Below are 16,273 nucleotides of genomic sequence, written 5' to 3' on the forward strand. Positions count from 1 at the left end.
AATGTTGACTTGCACAATTTGCTTCACTTTGCATACTCAAATGCCTTTTTTTTGTTCGGGGATTTTTTACAGAAAGAAACAACCCAGCATGAGTGAATCTGTCAAAGGATAAATCCCTCATGCACTCCACAAGCAGCCACAACGTGCTTGAGAAACGAGGAGAAATCGATTTACATAGAAAATATTGGTCACAAGTTATTGGTCACTTTCTAAATACTAAAAGTATGTAGTACAGCTACAAATAACCATATAGAAATAAATTGGTTTTGATCGACGCAAATATGTTCAAAACGATGCGTCGCTATCGAAATGCCAACTTGCATCCAATGCGCACTTTTTAAAATCGATAACTTTTACGCCAATCCATCGTTGCGAATCAATGAATCTCATCATCCCAAATATGAACACATGCACACACAGTGATATAATAATATAACATCATAGTAAAATTAAGTAAGCAACTAAAACATTTCACTTCCTGAACAAACCCAGTACAAGCTATGTTCACATTGATAAGCATTGTGGCACATTTCCAGTGTAACCAAACACAGTGCGCCCCCTACAGGTAGTATCAGGTTTGGTACTATTGTGTGCTTAAAACTGCTACCAAAAAAAATCTGATGTCATGACATCAAACTTTACATGACATAGGGTTTATCTCACCCATAACACACCGAGATCAGGTGACCAAGACCACGTTACCACAAATATGACTTATTAAATATGGAACTGTGGTAGTACTTTTTGGTGTACAAATCAGACTTTTTTTTTTTTTTATGATTTGCAGTATTCTCATCTCTCATAGAGGTAGGACATAAATCAGATATTTGGAACTCGTCGCCAAAGAATGAGAGAGATATATGTGCATCCTGATGAATCTTATATAAATGAATGAAAAAATGCTTTCCGTGTGGTCGCTGACGAATGCAAAGAACGCTGTGATTTATGAGTCTCTTCCTGGAGCTGAGGCTGCAGAGAAGCTGAGAAAGTGAGAGAGGGGGAGAGCGAGAAAGAGAAAGAGAAAGCAAGAGAAAGAGCACCACAGGCTTGTCAATAAAGTAATCATTAGTATTAGATTGAGTTTGTGCACCTCGGCGACCGAAGCCACTTTAGAGTCCGAAGGCCACCGGGCTTCAGATTCAATATTTGGATGTGACACATGTTCAACCAGTCCTGGTGATGTAACAACAGAGACTGAGTCACATGGGCCATGTTTTTACACTTTTATTTTATGTCTTCAGTTAGCGGATTTATTGTGTATAAGGTTTATCAGTCAACCCACAAAACGTGTCGAAGAACGTGTTTTTTCCCACCAAACCGCTTCTTAAGTAATATCTCAGAAAAAGCATTAAGAAAAATCACAGACACGGATCTACATGCATGTTTAAGGTTTTGCATTGGGATCGAGTGCTGGTGTTTATGTGCGTCTCATCCAGTGGATAGTTTTATTCTTAAGTCCATATCTGGGAGTCTGAATGCACAAAATAGTCTAAAGATGAAGGTCTACATCATTCAGACTGGATATTAGAGTTTGAATCAGAAAATGCGATATGAGAATGTGAAATCATGGAGCCTGAATTAAAAGTTTAAATCATAAAGAGTCTAAATACAAGAGTCGAGATCTGAGAGTCTGGATCAGGGAGTCTGGACCTTCTGGGAGTTAGGACCTTCTGGGAGTCTGGGCCAGTTGGTAGGAAGGTGGTACCTTAGAAGGTCATGAGTTTAAATCCTAGCACCACCAAGCTGCCACTGCTGAGATCTTGAGCAAAGACCTTGAACCCGAAAGTTCCTCTGGACAAGAACATCTGCCAAATGCCATAAATGTAAAAGGAGAAAATCAGGGAGTCTGAATCAGGGATCTACTCTCCTTCAGTTTGAGTCTCTGAATCAGGAAGTGTGAATTCTCGATTCGGTCACTGTCGTGCATGTGAGATCAGGAACTTGTTCCTTGGATGTTCCATGACATGAAATTTATGTGCAAATTATCAAAAAAATAAATAAAATTGTTCAATAAAAAAAAAGGATCACCAACACTGGGATGTGAACTAAAAAATATATACTCAGCTCCTCATCTGGTGGCGTTACACAACTATGTTAATTAATAATTAAACACCGCACACGTGCAAACACCAGTCGACCTCCAGCGGAATAACGATTTCAACGAATCTATGGTCATTTTTTTTTAAACGGTGTTTGGAAGTCGAACCAGTCATGTCGTATTTCCTGCAAGATCGTGACTGGTATCTGTCTTTCATCTGCACTTGTACTTTCTTCTCCTGTCTGTGGAATATAGAGATAAATAATTCATCATCACCTGGTAAAGAGATTTAAATTGTGTGTGTGTGTGTGTGTGTGTGTGTGTGTGTGTGTGTGTGTGTGTGTGTGTGTGTGTGTGTGTGTGTGTGGCAGAATATCTAAATGGCTCACTGTAGGAATACCTCCACTGTCTGCTACCTGCTGTGAACTCCAATATTCTGCTAATATTCAGGCCCTCTAAGAGCTTTACCTTTGCCGGGGAATGGAGCGGTTATGACTCATAGCCTTTTTAGCGAGACAGAAAAGGAAAGGAGGAGACTCCAGAAACAAGCTCCAGAACTTTTTGACATTGATGAATGTGAAAAAGAACGTACTGTACAAGAAAGTGATGAACGTCTGCGTCTAGACATCAAAGCCTTTACCCCCTGATGATTATTCTTTTGACTTTCTCGACTCCTCTGTGTGCTCTATGTGCTTTTGGGTGGCCATGATTTAGAAAATCCTTACTTCCCACAGGGATTATAAAAAAAATAAATAAAAAAATAGAGAGAGATGGAGGGAGAGAGTGAGATTTCATCAGTTCAAAAATTGTATTTCGTTTCACAATCGGAATGAATTTAATAATCCCGTGTGATGCACCGAGTTTGGCAGCAGCACTAAATCATTAGGCGAGACTTTTAAGTAATTAAATTTGTGCCAAAAGTATTGAACGTAACTTTGCGAGAAATGAAAAAAATATGCAACTAGAAAGAAGAAAAAAAAAAGTCAGAAGCTGAAAACCATAAACTTCAAATAAACACCACAGATGTTGTGTTGCCTTCACATTGAACTACACTATACAGACAAAAGCCTTTAAAAGCTCCTTCTGCTTAACCCCCCTGAGCCTCCTTGAACCTTAACCACTTGAACACAGGAAACCGTCTAGAACTTAAGATCCTGAAAATAACTTGAATCCTGATCAATGGAACCCCCTTGAACCATTAACTCTTGAGCCATCAGGACCCCTGGAACCCCCTTTAAACATATTGAAACCTGGAAACCCCTGGAACCCCCTGGAACCTCCTGGACCCCTGGAAACCCCTCCATCTTAAACCTGTAACCATTTAGCCTTTTTGAATTCTTGACCCCTGAAACATCTTAAACAACCTTGCACTTTAAACTTTAAACCCCACCTGAATCTTGAACCCTTGAACCGTGAACCCCTTTAACCTTAGGACCTTGGAACCCACTTGAACCATGAACCAATGAAACCCCTTGAACTTTGAAGCCTTGAATCGTGGAGGCACCTTTAACCTTGAACCCTCTTGAACCACCTTCACCTTTAGACTCTGGAACCAATTTAAACTTTGAACCGTGGAACCCCCTTGAACCATCATGAACCCTGGAACCCTCTTGAACCTTTAACCCTTTTAAACCACCTTGAACTTTAGACCCTGGAACCCACTTACACTGTAAACCTTTGGACCATCATAAACCTTGTACCCCATTTAAGCAACCTTGAGCTTTAAACCTTGGAACCCACTGGAATCTTGATCCTTTGAAGACCACTTGAACCCCCTTGAACCGTTGAAATTGAAATCTGGATGTAGAATTAGATCACTAACAATAAACCTAGATGCAACCTCATCAAGAAAGAACTTTAGTTCATGAGGCAGGATCGTTACTGCAGTGTACAGGTGTAAAAGTAAAGACATAGAACTGAGCAAACATGCAGTGGATGAAAATGAACGAGTGTGGGACGTTCTTATCATTTCATCGCCGTGGGTAGGTAGCTGTAGACGCTGAGCAACTGAACTAATCATGGATACGGTCTGTGGAACACTCGAGAGGCTGCATGCGAGAGAAAGATAATACAAAATAGTAACAACAATTATAATAATAATAGAAAGAGCCGAGCCGTGCGAATGATAATCGCGGAAGCCCTGAGAGGCCATGCTTTCTTTTTTCTGTTCTTGTTTTCTCGTGATCTCGACTTAATTTTCTCATGAGGGTTTGTGATTTTATGAATTTATTTGTCCTTGACTGTAGGAGGCATGAGATCTCCTGGTCTTACCATAGCAAAAGCGAGATTTCAGGACGTGCTGTAGGAATCTCACATACTGTAACGTAGCCTCTTTCTGATGGATCTTCTGTCTAACCTGAGCATCTGTCCACGTTTAAGACCGAACATCTGCTATATTGCCGTGTTGGAATGTGCTAAAGCGTAAATGTTATCCATCAAGTCAAAACAAGCAAAAAAATGAGCAAACAAGAAGCTTTGGTTTGGAGCTTCTCAGCAATTATATCTTTGAAAATCTTAACCGTTTTACGGAAATAATAATAATAATAATTCTAATACTGAAAGGCAGATGGTGTGGCCGTGGATTCTCTTCTTATACCATGGTCACTTCCCAGCATTGACGAGTTCAAGCGGTCATTGATGTTCTCAGAGTGACACCTACAGAATTCATCTTAGTTTCCAACGCGTTTTATTTACGCCACGTTACATGAATCACACCCAGAGATAAACTCCTGGAAAACTCCAACAGCTATTGATGGAAATCACCGTATTCACCATATACTCTCTGAAATCCTCCATGGAGCTCAGTCAGGTCATTTAATCGCTGTCTCACTCTGGATGGACCTGGAACTGGATGTTTCTAGGTTTCCAGAAATACCGACCTCAAACTTCCATTGAAAAACACACCAGCTGAACTTCCAGACAATCACAATCGAGTAGTTAAACCAACCAGGGAGGTAATCTAGATCTTTCCACAAAACTTTAGAGTTTAAAGTGAGCACTATCACCACGTCAGGCTTCGTGGATGCAGCAGTGGCCCGAATTAGCAGTCTGAGGACTCGGTTTGTTTGAGGAATCTGGCCTGATGACAAAAGAGCTGCTAAAGGATTAAAGGATTGGTATAGGATTAGGGCATTGGATCGCTTGAAGCCTTGGAGCAGCCACGATTAGCCGCGAAGGTGATGTTATGATCACGGCAGGATTTGTATTTAAATACCGTAGCATTTCCACAAAACATCGGAAATTAAATGCATGGGATGAGAAGACAAAAACATGTCAAAGGCACAAAATATACAAAATATTATATACTACGTGGACAAAGGACTTTTCCAGCCGTATCTGGTTTTCCCCAAACTGTTTTTTTCCTACGCTCGAACCAAGAGACCCAAACAAAGCTTCTGTGCACCAAAGCAGCTTCATGAAGCTTCATCTGCTTTTCATGGTTTGGACTGGAAAATCTTGAAACCTATTGAACACCTTTGAGATGAACATCTGGACATATTGGTGGTTATTATAACACCATATAGGGACTATTCTGATGAGCAGCCTTGCTTTCCATTATCCATAACTCTTCCTTGTGATTGTCTAGAAGCAGCCAAATCATGGACCAGGTGACACATTTGACAAAACTCTTCCCACTCCTCTAAATTTTTCCACGCAGCTTTTTCTACGCTAATGTGGACCTTCAGAAGAGATATGGATTAGTGTGTATGGCGTAATGAACGAAGAAACTGGCGATGAAGTAATTGCAGATATTGCAGATATTTTCCAGAAGGCCATATTTCGCTCGAATTGACTCTGCGTTCGAGGTTTTCATCAACAATGTATTAATAATGCACCAGTGTGTTTTGAGCTGTGTGTTTAGACCTCTGAGATGGTGTGTGTGTGTGTGTGTGTGTGTGTGTGTGTGTGTGTGTGTGTGTGTGTGTGTGTGTGTGTGTGTGTGTGTGGCAGTTAGGAGGATGCTTTATTGTCACGAGTGCTCAGAGACCTCAAGGCACAGAGGGGTGATGGGCATTCCCAATGAGCAAGACCAAAGAACTAACAAGACTCTATTTCACCTGTATTGAGCTGCGTATTTTCTTTTCTTTTACATGCATCTGAGACACAAGTTACTGGACCTCTGACCATTAGTACAGATAGAATGAGACACAAGTGGCCCTGGAGCACAGAGGATTAAGGGCATTGCCAAAAGTGGCAGCTTGGCGATACTGAGGTTTGAAACCTGACCTTCCGATGAGATACCCAAAACCTTAACCTCTGAGCTCCCACCTCAGATTGAGCTTTAATGTATATTTGGAAGTTCTGTCAACTGGACTTCTATCTGGTTAGACTGAAACGTTTCACTACTCATCTGAGCAGGTTCTTCAGTCTGAGGGAAAGTGGCAGAATTTCACAAATGTGTATGTTGCAGGTTCAAGAATCCTCTCCCCTTGAAGAGTTAAGATCAAGACCAGAACAAAAAATAGTCTTGATGTAGACCTTTCTCTGAGAGAGGGTGGGACTGGTTGAGCAGTGGATGAAGATCTGAGGGAGCGTGGTGCAGTGTGAGGAGTGAGAAGAGCTTTGAGGTAAGAGGGGTCCATTTTTTTGGGCTTTGTAGGCAAGTATCAGTGAACTGAATTGAACTGGAGCCAGTGGAAGGACACGCACCTGAGCACCGTGTGGATAGAAATGTCTGAATCTTTCTGTTGTTGCAGAAAAGAAATTGGCAAGAGCATGTCTGATTAGCAACATGTCAGGAAGTTGATTGTCTAAGGTTGTGAGGTCCAGCTTGGTGGTGCCGAGGGCTCAAACCCCTGACCTTCTAATCAATAGCCCAGAGGCTTCACTATTAAACCACCACTGGCCTTTACACAAACTAGCGAGGCTCAACCTGGGGGTCTGGAAGAAACCAACCTGCAGAGACGAAGCACACGAACAAAACTTCCTCGAGTCTGCTTCCTTTCGCAAAACCATATTCGCTCGTTTCATTCCTTGGTAACACACAGCGTAACAGCGGGATCACTCTGGTTGTAAGTACATCAGATCCTAATACAGTCAGCAACAGCATTGACAACGCACAGTGAGCATCGCTCTTCTTCTTCTGATCCTGTTTATTCCAAAAGGAAGGCGGTGTTTTGTGGTGTGTGTGTGTGTGTGTGTGTGTGTGTGTGTGTGTGTGTGTGTGTGTGTGTGTGTGTCTGAGGATTACTCGCTGTGTCTGGGAAAGTGTGAAGAAGACTCCTGTTGAGGATGACAAAAAAAATAGCAACCTTCCCTTTACGCACTACAGGAGGAACACAAATTTGTGACAACCTCCACACTTCTAGAAGTATTCGGACACCCAACGTTTCCACCCATATGTGATGCTTCTCCAAACACACTTTTCCCCTTCACTTAAACTATGAGACCGAAACCTGTAAAAACTCTGTGAAGATCTGCTTTCTGTGGGTTGGATGTTTGTGGAAGATCTTCAGTGACCTCCTATGGAGCTTATAATAAGAGGGAACGGGGACCAAATGTGGTGTGAATGTCAGGTGTCCACAAACCTTTGCTCATATAGTGTTGGGGTCATGTCCAGCCTATTATTTATGAGTTGTTATAGTAGTTAGTCATCTCCAACGTTAATCTCCATGAGTGTTTTTTTTCCTATTAGTGACTAACACACATCCTTCCTGGTCAAAAAAGCAATTTATTAATAATTTCACCTTCCCACTGCTGAATCCTCGTCCCTCTGCAGCAGAGGATTAGCACTTATTAGGTTTCACCATGTGGTTAATGAGGTTCATTTATTAGAACATGAAGAACACTATAATGGACGTTCAAAAGCCAAATCCTTCCTCCTCTTCTCCCTCTCTCCGTGCTCATCATCTAAAATTGCCGTTTATTTCCCCATCCTACATTTATCCAACTCATTAATGCATCATAGTGCTTATTTCTGTTGTTCTGTAACTACTAGTTCAACGGTAAAAGACCTGGGAGTTATTTTAGACAGCAACTTATCTTTTAAAAATCACATCAATCAAGTTACAAAAACAGCCTTCTTTCACCTTAGAAATATTTCTAAGCTAAGAAATATGTTATCTATATCTGATGCAGAGAAGCTCGTCCATGCGTTTATGACCTCTAGAATAGACTACTGTAATGCATTACTAGGTGGATGTCCTGCATCATTAATAAACAAGCTTCAGTTAGTTCAGAATGCCGCAGCAAGAGTTCTTACTAGGTCAAGAAAATACGATCATATAACCCCAATCTTATCGTCCCTACATTGGCTTCCTATTAAGTTTCGAATAGACTACAAACTACTGCTACTCACTTATAAAGCACTAAATGGTTTGGCTCCCATGTATCTATCCAGTCTTTTAACACGCTACAATCCGTCACGCTCCCTGAGATCTCAAAACTCTGGGCTTCTAGTAGTTCCTAGAATAGCAAAGTCCACTAAAGGCGGTAGAACATTTTCACATTTAGCTCCTAAACTCTGGAATAGTCTTCCTGACAGTGTTCGGGGTTCAGATACACTCTCCCAGTTTAAGTGTAGATTAAAAACATATCTTTTTAGCAAAGCCTACACATAACACACATCACACACATCACATCACAACCTTGTGCTCCAGAACATCTGATCACATGCACATTATCAACTTGTGCTGTTAATATCATGAACAGCAGCTACGCTAATTCCTCTCCACTGCTTCTCTTTCTCTCCCCATCCCGAGGCTTCCTGAGGTTTGGCCAGCTCCAGTCACGTCCCACCTCGTGAAGATTATGGACCTATGGATGATCATGGAGAAGTAGATGCCGAGTGTTTAAAGGCCCTGGCATGGAGAAGCTGATGCTGGATCTATGATGATCACAAATTGTTCTGTATTGTTGAAAGATTTATGACCAAACTTTTGATGTCACCCATATGAGGATGGGTTCCCCTTTGAGTCTGGTTCCTCTCAAGGTTTCTTCCTCATATCATCTAAGGGAGTTTTTCCTTGCCACTGTCGCCACGGCTGCTCATCAGGGACAAACGCACACCATTCACCTTCACTGTTGTTTTCTGTAAAGCTGCTTTGAGACAATGTCTGTTGTGAAAAGCGCTATACAAATAAACTTGACTTGACTTGACTTGACTTATTTCCTGCCCTATCAGGTCCTGACTTTACTAACACATGATTGTGGCTAAATGAAATCTCAAAGAAATGTCCACAAAACCTATTGGAACATCTCCTGAGAAGAGTCAATGACCAAATAATGTTTAAAAAGAAGCAGAGAGCAAATCTTTTGGTCAGTCTTGGTGCACAGCGAAGCCAAACAACAGCCACAGGAGAGCTAGCAAATCATGATAACTAGCTAACAATGATAGCAACAGAGTGGAAGGAAATGCCTGAGAGCTCATTAGAGCGATAGTGAAAGTAATCTCACGAATCAGCAGGAGCCCAGTGTTCGACTTCTATAGAATTATAGCTTGATTCTGATGCTAAATCGCTTGAGGTTGAGGTACTACAGTATAAATGTGAATAATCAGATGTGGATTTTTTAAACCAGAGCGGCCCTCTGCACAATGCCAGAGACATATTTTGAAAAAAAAATAGAAAGGGCGGCTTTCAAAACAAAAATGTCAATTAGTTACTAATATTAATAATCAGCAGTCAGCAAAAACTCATACAGATAGTTTTTCCGGCTTTCAATCCGCTGTCATTACGAGAGCAGCCTCTAGAGGCAAACCACTAACACCACGTGCTGTTTGTTTTTACATGCCAGACTGTATATTATTTATGTTTATTTTTAATTTATTTATCATATAATTATATTTATTAATTAATATCTTCAAATTTATTTCATTAAGCACATTTTCATGATTCAATACCTCTTTCTTTTTTTGTAATAAAATTCCAGACTATTTCCCCTCGGTTGATTATCGGTGAGTACGAGCCCAAACTAGCTGAAGAATGATGTGACTCAAAAAAAAAAAAAAAAAGTTGAGGAACCCCTGCTTTAGACAAAAGTTTTGTACTTTTGTAATTTATTTATTTTTATCAGCCGTGTAGCAGCTACCACCGGATAATCAGCAGCGCTAAATTTGCTAGCACTCTGATTAGCGAAGTTGAGTAGCACACAGGAGCAGTCAGGGGTATTTAATCAGAGGTAATTATGGAGTGATTACAAGAGGAGAGTGTGGACTGACTGCGCTCAGGTTGGACGGAACACATGAAGGTTTTGTGTTTTCCTCTACAAACTGTTGTTTCTCCCTTTGATGGCTCGTTCTACAGTATTTGTCTGGTTCGGCTTGGCTACAAAATCAGATATCAGAAGACTACAGAGAACGTTTCGGACGGCTGAAAGGATTATCGTTGCTCCTCTGCTCACTCTTCAAGAACTGTACTCATCCAGAGTGAAGAAAAAAGCTCAGAAAATCATTCTGGATCCCTCACATCCAAACATCTACTATACTTTTTGAACTTTTGCCATCTGGCTGGACCAACAGAGCAGAGGAAGTTTCTTTCCCAGGCAGTCAACCTCATGAACGTTTAAATGTTAATACCATTGTGCAATATTGTTTTATTTATTATTTTTGTAAAAAAAAAATTCTGTGCATTACCTTTTTTTTTTTTTTTTAACTTTCTTTCTTTGTTTTTATTTATTTATTTATTATATTGTCAAAATGTGCAACTGGAAGCTTCACCAAAACTAATTCCTTGTGAAGTGAAAACTTGACAATAAAACTCTTTCTGGTTCTCATTTTCCTACCTGGGACGTCCCTCAGATGGCCGTTCTTGGTTTCTCATCTCACACTGTTTCTCTTCTTCTCCCGCTGGGTGTCTCTCGTCCTGGGACAGTCACAATATCCCGTTTCCTGCCAATGAAAAAAAAAAAATTAATAACCAATTCAATCATGATATCCGCTGCTGTTTTTTTTTTTTTTTACACTTTTTTCCTGGAGCAGTCTGGAATTTATTTATTTATTCATTTTTTGGGGATGGAGAAGAAGAAGAACGGACTAATATAATATAGTCACCGAAAAAAAAAAAAAAAGTGTTCCGTCCTAATTAACACTTCCTGATGGGTTTTTATATTGTGCAATGGGAAATAAATGCATCCGTAGCTTCAAATCAGGTGTCACTGTAAATTATTTCCTGCCTTCGTTCCTTTTTTCAGTTTTTTTAAATCGCCTGCAGTTTGGTTGAAAATCCAACAGAATCTAAACGCAGATCTTGAGACACAGCACCTTAAAGCGTATCCACTGACTAATGTTTTGCACAGCAGTTATAATGTATATTAGTATGTTTACACAATATCTTCTTACCTACTGCACCTTCTGTACACATGAACCCATTGAATATAGTTTTTTGTAATAGTGTAGTTCAAAGAACAGAGGATATAAATCTCCAACTTTTTAACTGAAGAAACACCTTTACAAATTAAAGCACAATAAAACAAATGAAATGAAAAACCCACTACATTCAATGACTTGAGTTGCAAGTTATGCACTTTTACAGCAAAAAAACCAACTCAAGAGTAGCCACATTGTGTTAAAACTCTTTTCAGATCATCTCAGATGTAAAGTGGGAGAGTCTGGTATCTGAAATGGCATCTACTCTGAGAACTATGCTTCTCCTAGTTTATTATAACAGCATGATGTATGAATGGAGAGTAAAAATAGCCTGATGTCTGACAGCCTGTTACCTGGGCTTGGGATATGTTTACCTCATTGGTGGTCATAGACCATACTCTGAGCCCTTGACCTGCTCAGGTTGATGGAGAGGCTTTGTAAAGGCTGTGCAGCACATTCCCCCCTGAGAGCTATACCAGGGTAATGAAGTGGCTGAATCATGGCAATGGCTCACACACCCAAGCAAGCACATGTCAGAAAACCCCTCAGGCATGACCTATACATCCCTCTGAAACTAAGTGGCTGGAAAAGAAGTTCTCCCAGACCGGCTGGACCAAGCCTGGACTGGATATGTCTTATTAATAAGTATAGATGTGGCCTATATTGACTGAAGAAATTACATCTTCCCTCTCCATCGTGGCGTGTATACGTTCCAGCCCGTCTTTCAATCGCTGATCTAGAACATTCTCTGTCTTCCCAAGGCCCAAGTCCGCTTTAATGTGGAAATTCATTTCTCAGCAAGCGCCGAGGAGGAAACGCCGAGGAGCCACGGAGTAATGAGTAAGAAGGTGCAGATGACAAAAGCAAACCATCACGTCTTAGACATATATATATATATATTTCCATTAAAATCAGCTTGTTGGTTTCCTCCACGAATTAAAATCCTGTTATCCAGCTTTTGCCACGAATGAAAAGGAGCTCATTTGCGTCGTCTCTCACCATCTGGTGCAGGAGCACAAGGCTGTGAGGAAAGAGCCATGGATCAGTGTAATTGCGTGAGACTGAGCCTCACCCGGGGCGCAAGAGATTTGAAGTCTGGCAAAAAAATATTTGGGAAAAGCCAAAGCAAATGTTTTTTTGTTTTACACACTCAATCACACAGCTTGTTTTGTTTCGCTTGACTTTCATCGCATCTTTTTAACATTTTACTTGCACGTATTCGATCGAAATTGCGCTGAAATGAAAGCTCTTGTTGTTGTTTTTTCCCTCTGAAGGAACAGAGGTCTCTCTCTCTCTCTCTCTCTCCCTCTTTCTTTCTCTCTCCAGATTTGTGCCAAAAAAAATTTGAATATAATCTTGGTAGTCTTTTCTTTCTTTTTATCGCCTTGAAATAATAATTTTAAAAAGTCACTTTCAAATAATAAAATTTTGTGGTGATGCTGACATTTGCAGCTCGTACACTATTACTGTAATATCTATTTTTGCACTTCCATCATCGGTTTATTGTATATTTGTATATTTATATCAGATTTATTTATTTACATTGTTATTTGCACTTCTGGTTAGATGTTCACTGCATTTCACTGGTGCTGTACTTGTACTCTGCACAAGTTGAATCCGATCTGATCTGATCTGATCTGATCTAATCTAATCTAAATAATAACAATAAAGAAGAAATAGTGCTTTATACACTTTATACATTCTTTCTTTCTATTCTTTCTATACATTCTTTCGTCGCACATCCCAGCAATGTTAGAAAGCTGGGGTCAGAGCACAGGGTCAGCCGTGATACAGCGCCCCCGGTGGCAGCTTGGAGATACAGTGGCTTGAACCCCCAACCTATAGACTGTATATATATATATATATATATATATATATATTTGTGGATACCTGATTATGAGAATAGTGCTTATTGAAGAACCCATTCCACATTTAGTCTTCATTCGCTCTCATATAAAGCTCCACTCTTCTGGGAAGATGTTCTACTTGATTTTATGGAGATTTGTTAGATTTCAATTAGCCACTTAGTAACGTCAGGTAAAGATGTACATGAGGAAGTGAAGAGGCCTGGGAAAAATTTATCCCAAATAGGGTTGGAGCTCTACAGCAGGCCACTCAAGATCTTTCACACCCACATCCAACCCATGGAAAGCAGATCTTCATGGAGCTGGTTTTTCACACTTTGTGTCATGCTGGAACAACTTTGGTCTGCTAGTACAAAGATTTTATACAATTGTGTGCCTCCAACTTTATAGGAACAGTTTGGAGAGGGACCTGGAAAAGTCATGTTCTCCATGTATCATAACTGTTTCCATTGAGACTTCATATTTCACATCCAGAAATCCCACTACAACATGTTTACACATTTCTCAGATTTCGTCGACTTAAGCGCCATCTGGGCAGACGTACGTGCAGCTGTAATGTAATCGCCGCTAATCCGGGAATTTCCTGTTAAATCGTTCGTGGCTTGGGGTATTTTCACAGGATTTTAGTTGGATTTGCGGTTTTAACAAAAGAACAATCAACACACCCACATGTTTTTGGCTTATTCACGTAGACGTGGCTCTTACAGAGGAATTGCACAGGTTGGCACTAGAATCATTTGAGGATGATGTAATAGTTAGCATAAACTCTTATCTTGACCCCTGGTATAACTCTAACTCTATTTCTCTTCTAATTTCTCCTTTTTACTTGAACTAGGAGACCCAAACCTGTCATGAAAATACCCCTGTGCACAAAGCCAGCTCCATGAAGATCTGCTTTCCATAGATGGAAGTGGAAGATCTTGATTAGCCTCCATGACCTCAAACCTTCGAGGCTCAGACGTGGAGGAGCTCATGCATCGTAATGGAGAGGAACGATTTGGAGGTCATGAGGAGAAATGCTTTACATCCAAACTGATTAAATTCGAGGCTATGGATCAAACCAGACATCTCGACATCTCTCTCTCTCTGTGCAATAATAGTTTAATAGGTTTTCATGGTCAGTAACTTGATGCACAGTGGTGAAAGAGATGTCTTATAAGGAAAACATTTAAGAGAGAGAAAGAGGTTTGAATACACCTGTGCCCACATGAGTGAATCTCTCTCTCGTCTCATCTCATTCACATATTCATACTCCTCTCTCCCGAGATGCAGATGTGACGAGTTTTGAGTCTGGTACCTCTCAAGGTTTCTTCCTCATGTCATCTAGGAGAGTTTTTCCTTCACAACAGTCACTCCAGACTTCATCATCAGGGATAAACACATCATTCACCTTAACTGTTAAAACTCTGTAAAGTTGCTTTGAGACAATGTCTGTTGTGAAAAGCGCAATAGAAATAAACTTGACAGTTTTTCCTTTTTTGTGACTAACACACGTCCTTTCTAGACAATTTCCAAAGCTGGTTTCCTCTTTTCCCTCAATCCTTTTAAAAAACAAGCAATTTCTTATTAATCACACCTTCCCACTGCTGAATCCTCGTCCCTCTGCAGCAGAGGATTAGCACGTATTAGGCTTCACCATGGGGTTAATTAGGTTCATTTATTAGAACATGAAGAACACTATAATGGACGTTCAAGAGCCAAATCCTTCCTCCTCTCCTCCCTCTTTTCGTGCTCATCATCTAATATTGTCGTTCATTTCTCCATCTTACATTTATCCAACTCATTAAAAGAAAGAAACGCTCAGAAACCATGAGGGATGCATTATAGCGGTCATTTAATCAGTGTGTTCCACTAGAGGGCTAATGAGAAAACCCCCGAGGACTGCCATGCGTCCTGAATGCGAACACTGGAGCACACTTCAAAATCTCTAGGAGCATGTTTGCTGGAAGAGTGGAAAATATTATAAGAGCAAAAGTGGATGATGTGGAATTAGATATTCAAAAAGAAGCACATAGCAATCCTATGATCAGGTGTCCACAAACTTTTGCTCATCCAGTGTATGAGAGGGATTTATTGATCCTGTTACGGATCGATTCATGGATTGCGAGGTTTGTGAAGCGGAAAAGGCCGCCGTCAGCATCGACTCCAGCACCGATTCTTCACCTCGGTCATTCTTCTTGTTTTGTGCGCCACCTGATGATGCAACTCCTTGGTGTTGAGTGCAGCGTTGCAGTAAAATGGAAATCATTTTCCATTCCCCCCCCCCCCCCCCCCCTCGTGAGCCAGACAGTCCCAGGAATTAAATGTTGCCAATATTGAGTGAACCATTTAGTAAGTAATTAATGCTAACAATGTTTTTTTTGTTGTTTACAATGGACAATAAGACAATAAAAGCTACTAAGAAGTCCAGAAAAGCTCCAAAAAGCATTGACACTGGAGACTCCTTCAAAACAAATCTCTCATCAAAATCTCCCATCAACAATTATACACATTTCTACCACAGAAAAGTTCATGCAAATTACCAATTAATCAACTGATGGATACTTAGTAAAAAAATAAAAAAACACTCCATGTCAAATTAATACTTAATCTTATTACAAAAAACACCACTGATTCGCCTCTAGAGGCCGCTCTCGTAATTACAGTGATCCGGGAGCCGGAAAAACTATCGTGCGATCAACAATCGATGCCAATTAATCGTCGATCTGTAATTATAACCCGATCATTTGCCTTGGAACCTTCAAAATAACTCAAAGGTCTTTTCTTTTCTCATCCAGGTGGTGACTGTATATTTCTTCAAGTGCATGTCTCGATTGTATGTTTATATCTGTCCTGTCCAGAGACCTTCTGATGGTATTCTATTTAGCCAATACTGTCCATGTGCACCTTAATATACATAAACCATGTGACTGCAGAGTTTGTCTGGAGGATAAACACTCCTCAAATTGTAGGAGGCACATAATTACAGGACGTCTTTGGATGCAGGACCATCTCAAGCCTCCTCAGTTCCTCACCTGCATCAGTACCTGACTTTAACACCCTTCTGGCTGAATGAAATCGTATAAA

The 16,273-nt window shown here is 40.4% G+C and overlaps 1 long non-coding RNA gene across 1 annotated transcript in view; it reads right to left on the reverse strand.

Moving 5' to 3' along the window:
• Positions 1-1,251: 1,251 nt before the first annotated feature.
• LOC310722919 overlaps positions 1,252-16,273 on the reverse strand; it is a 31,257-nt gene continuing 16,235 nt past the window's right edge. The window contains exons 2-3 of the long non-coding RNA XR_014532541.1: positions 10,760-10,865; positions 1,252-1,805 (exon numbers count right to left, since the gene is read on the reverse strand). This is a non-coding gene — a long non-coding RNA (uncharacterized lncRNA). The remainder of the gene's footprint in view (positions 1,806-10,759; positions 10,866-16,273) is intronic.

Source organism: Silurus aristotelis, assembly GCF_946808225.1.
Source record: "Silurus aristotelis genome assembly, chromosome: 29".
Taxonomy (NCBI): Eukaryota; Metazoa; Chordata; class Actinopteri; order Siluriformes; family Siluridae; genus Silurus; species Silurus aristotelis.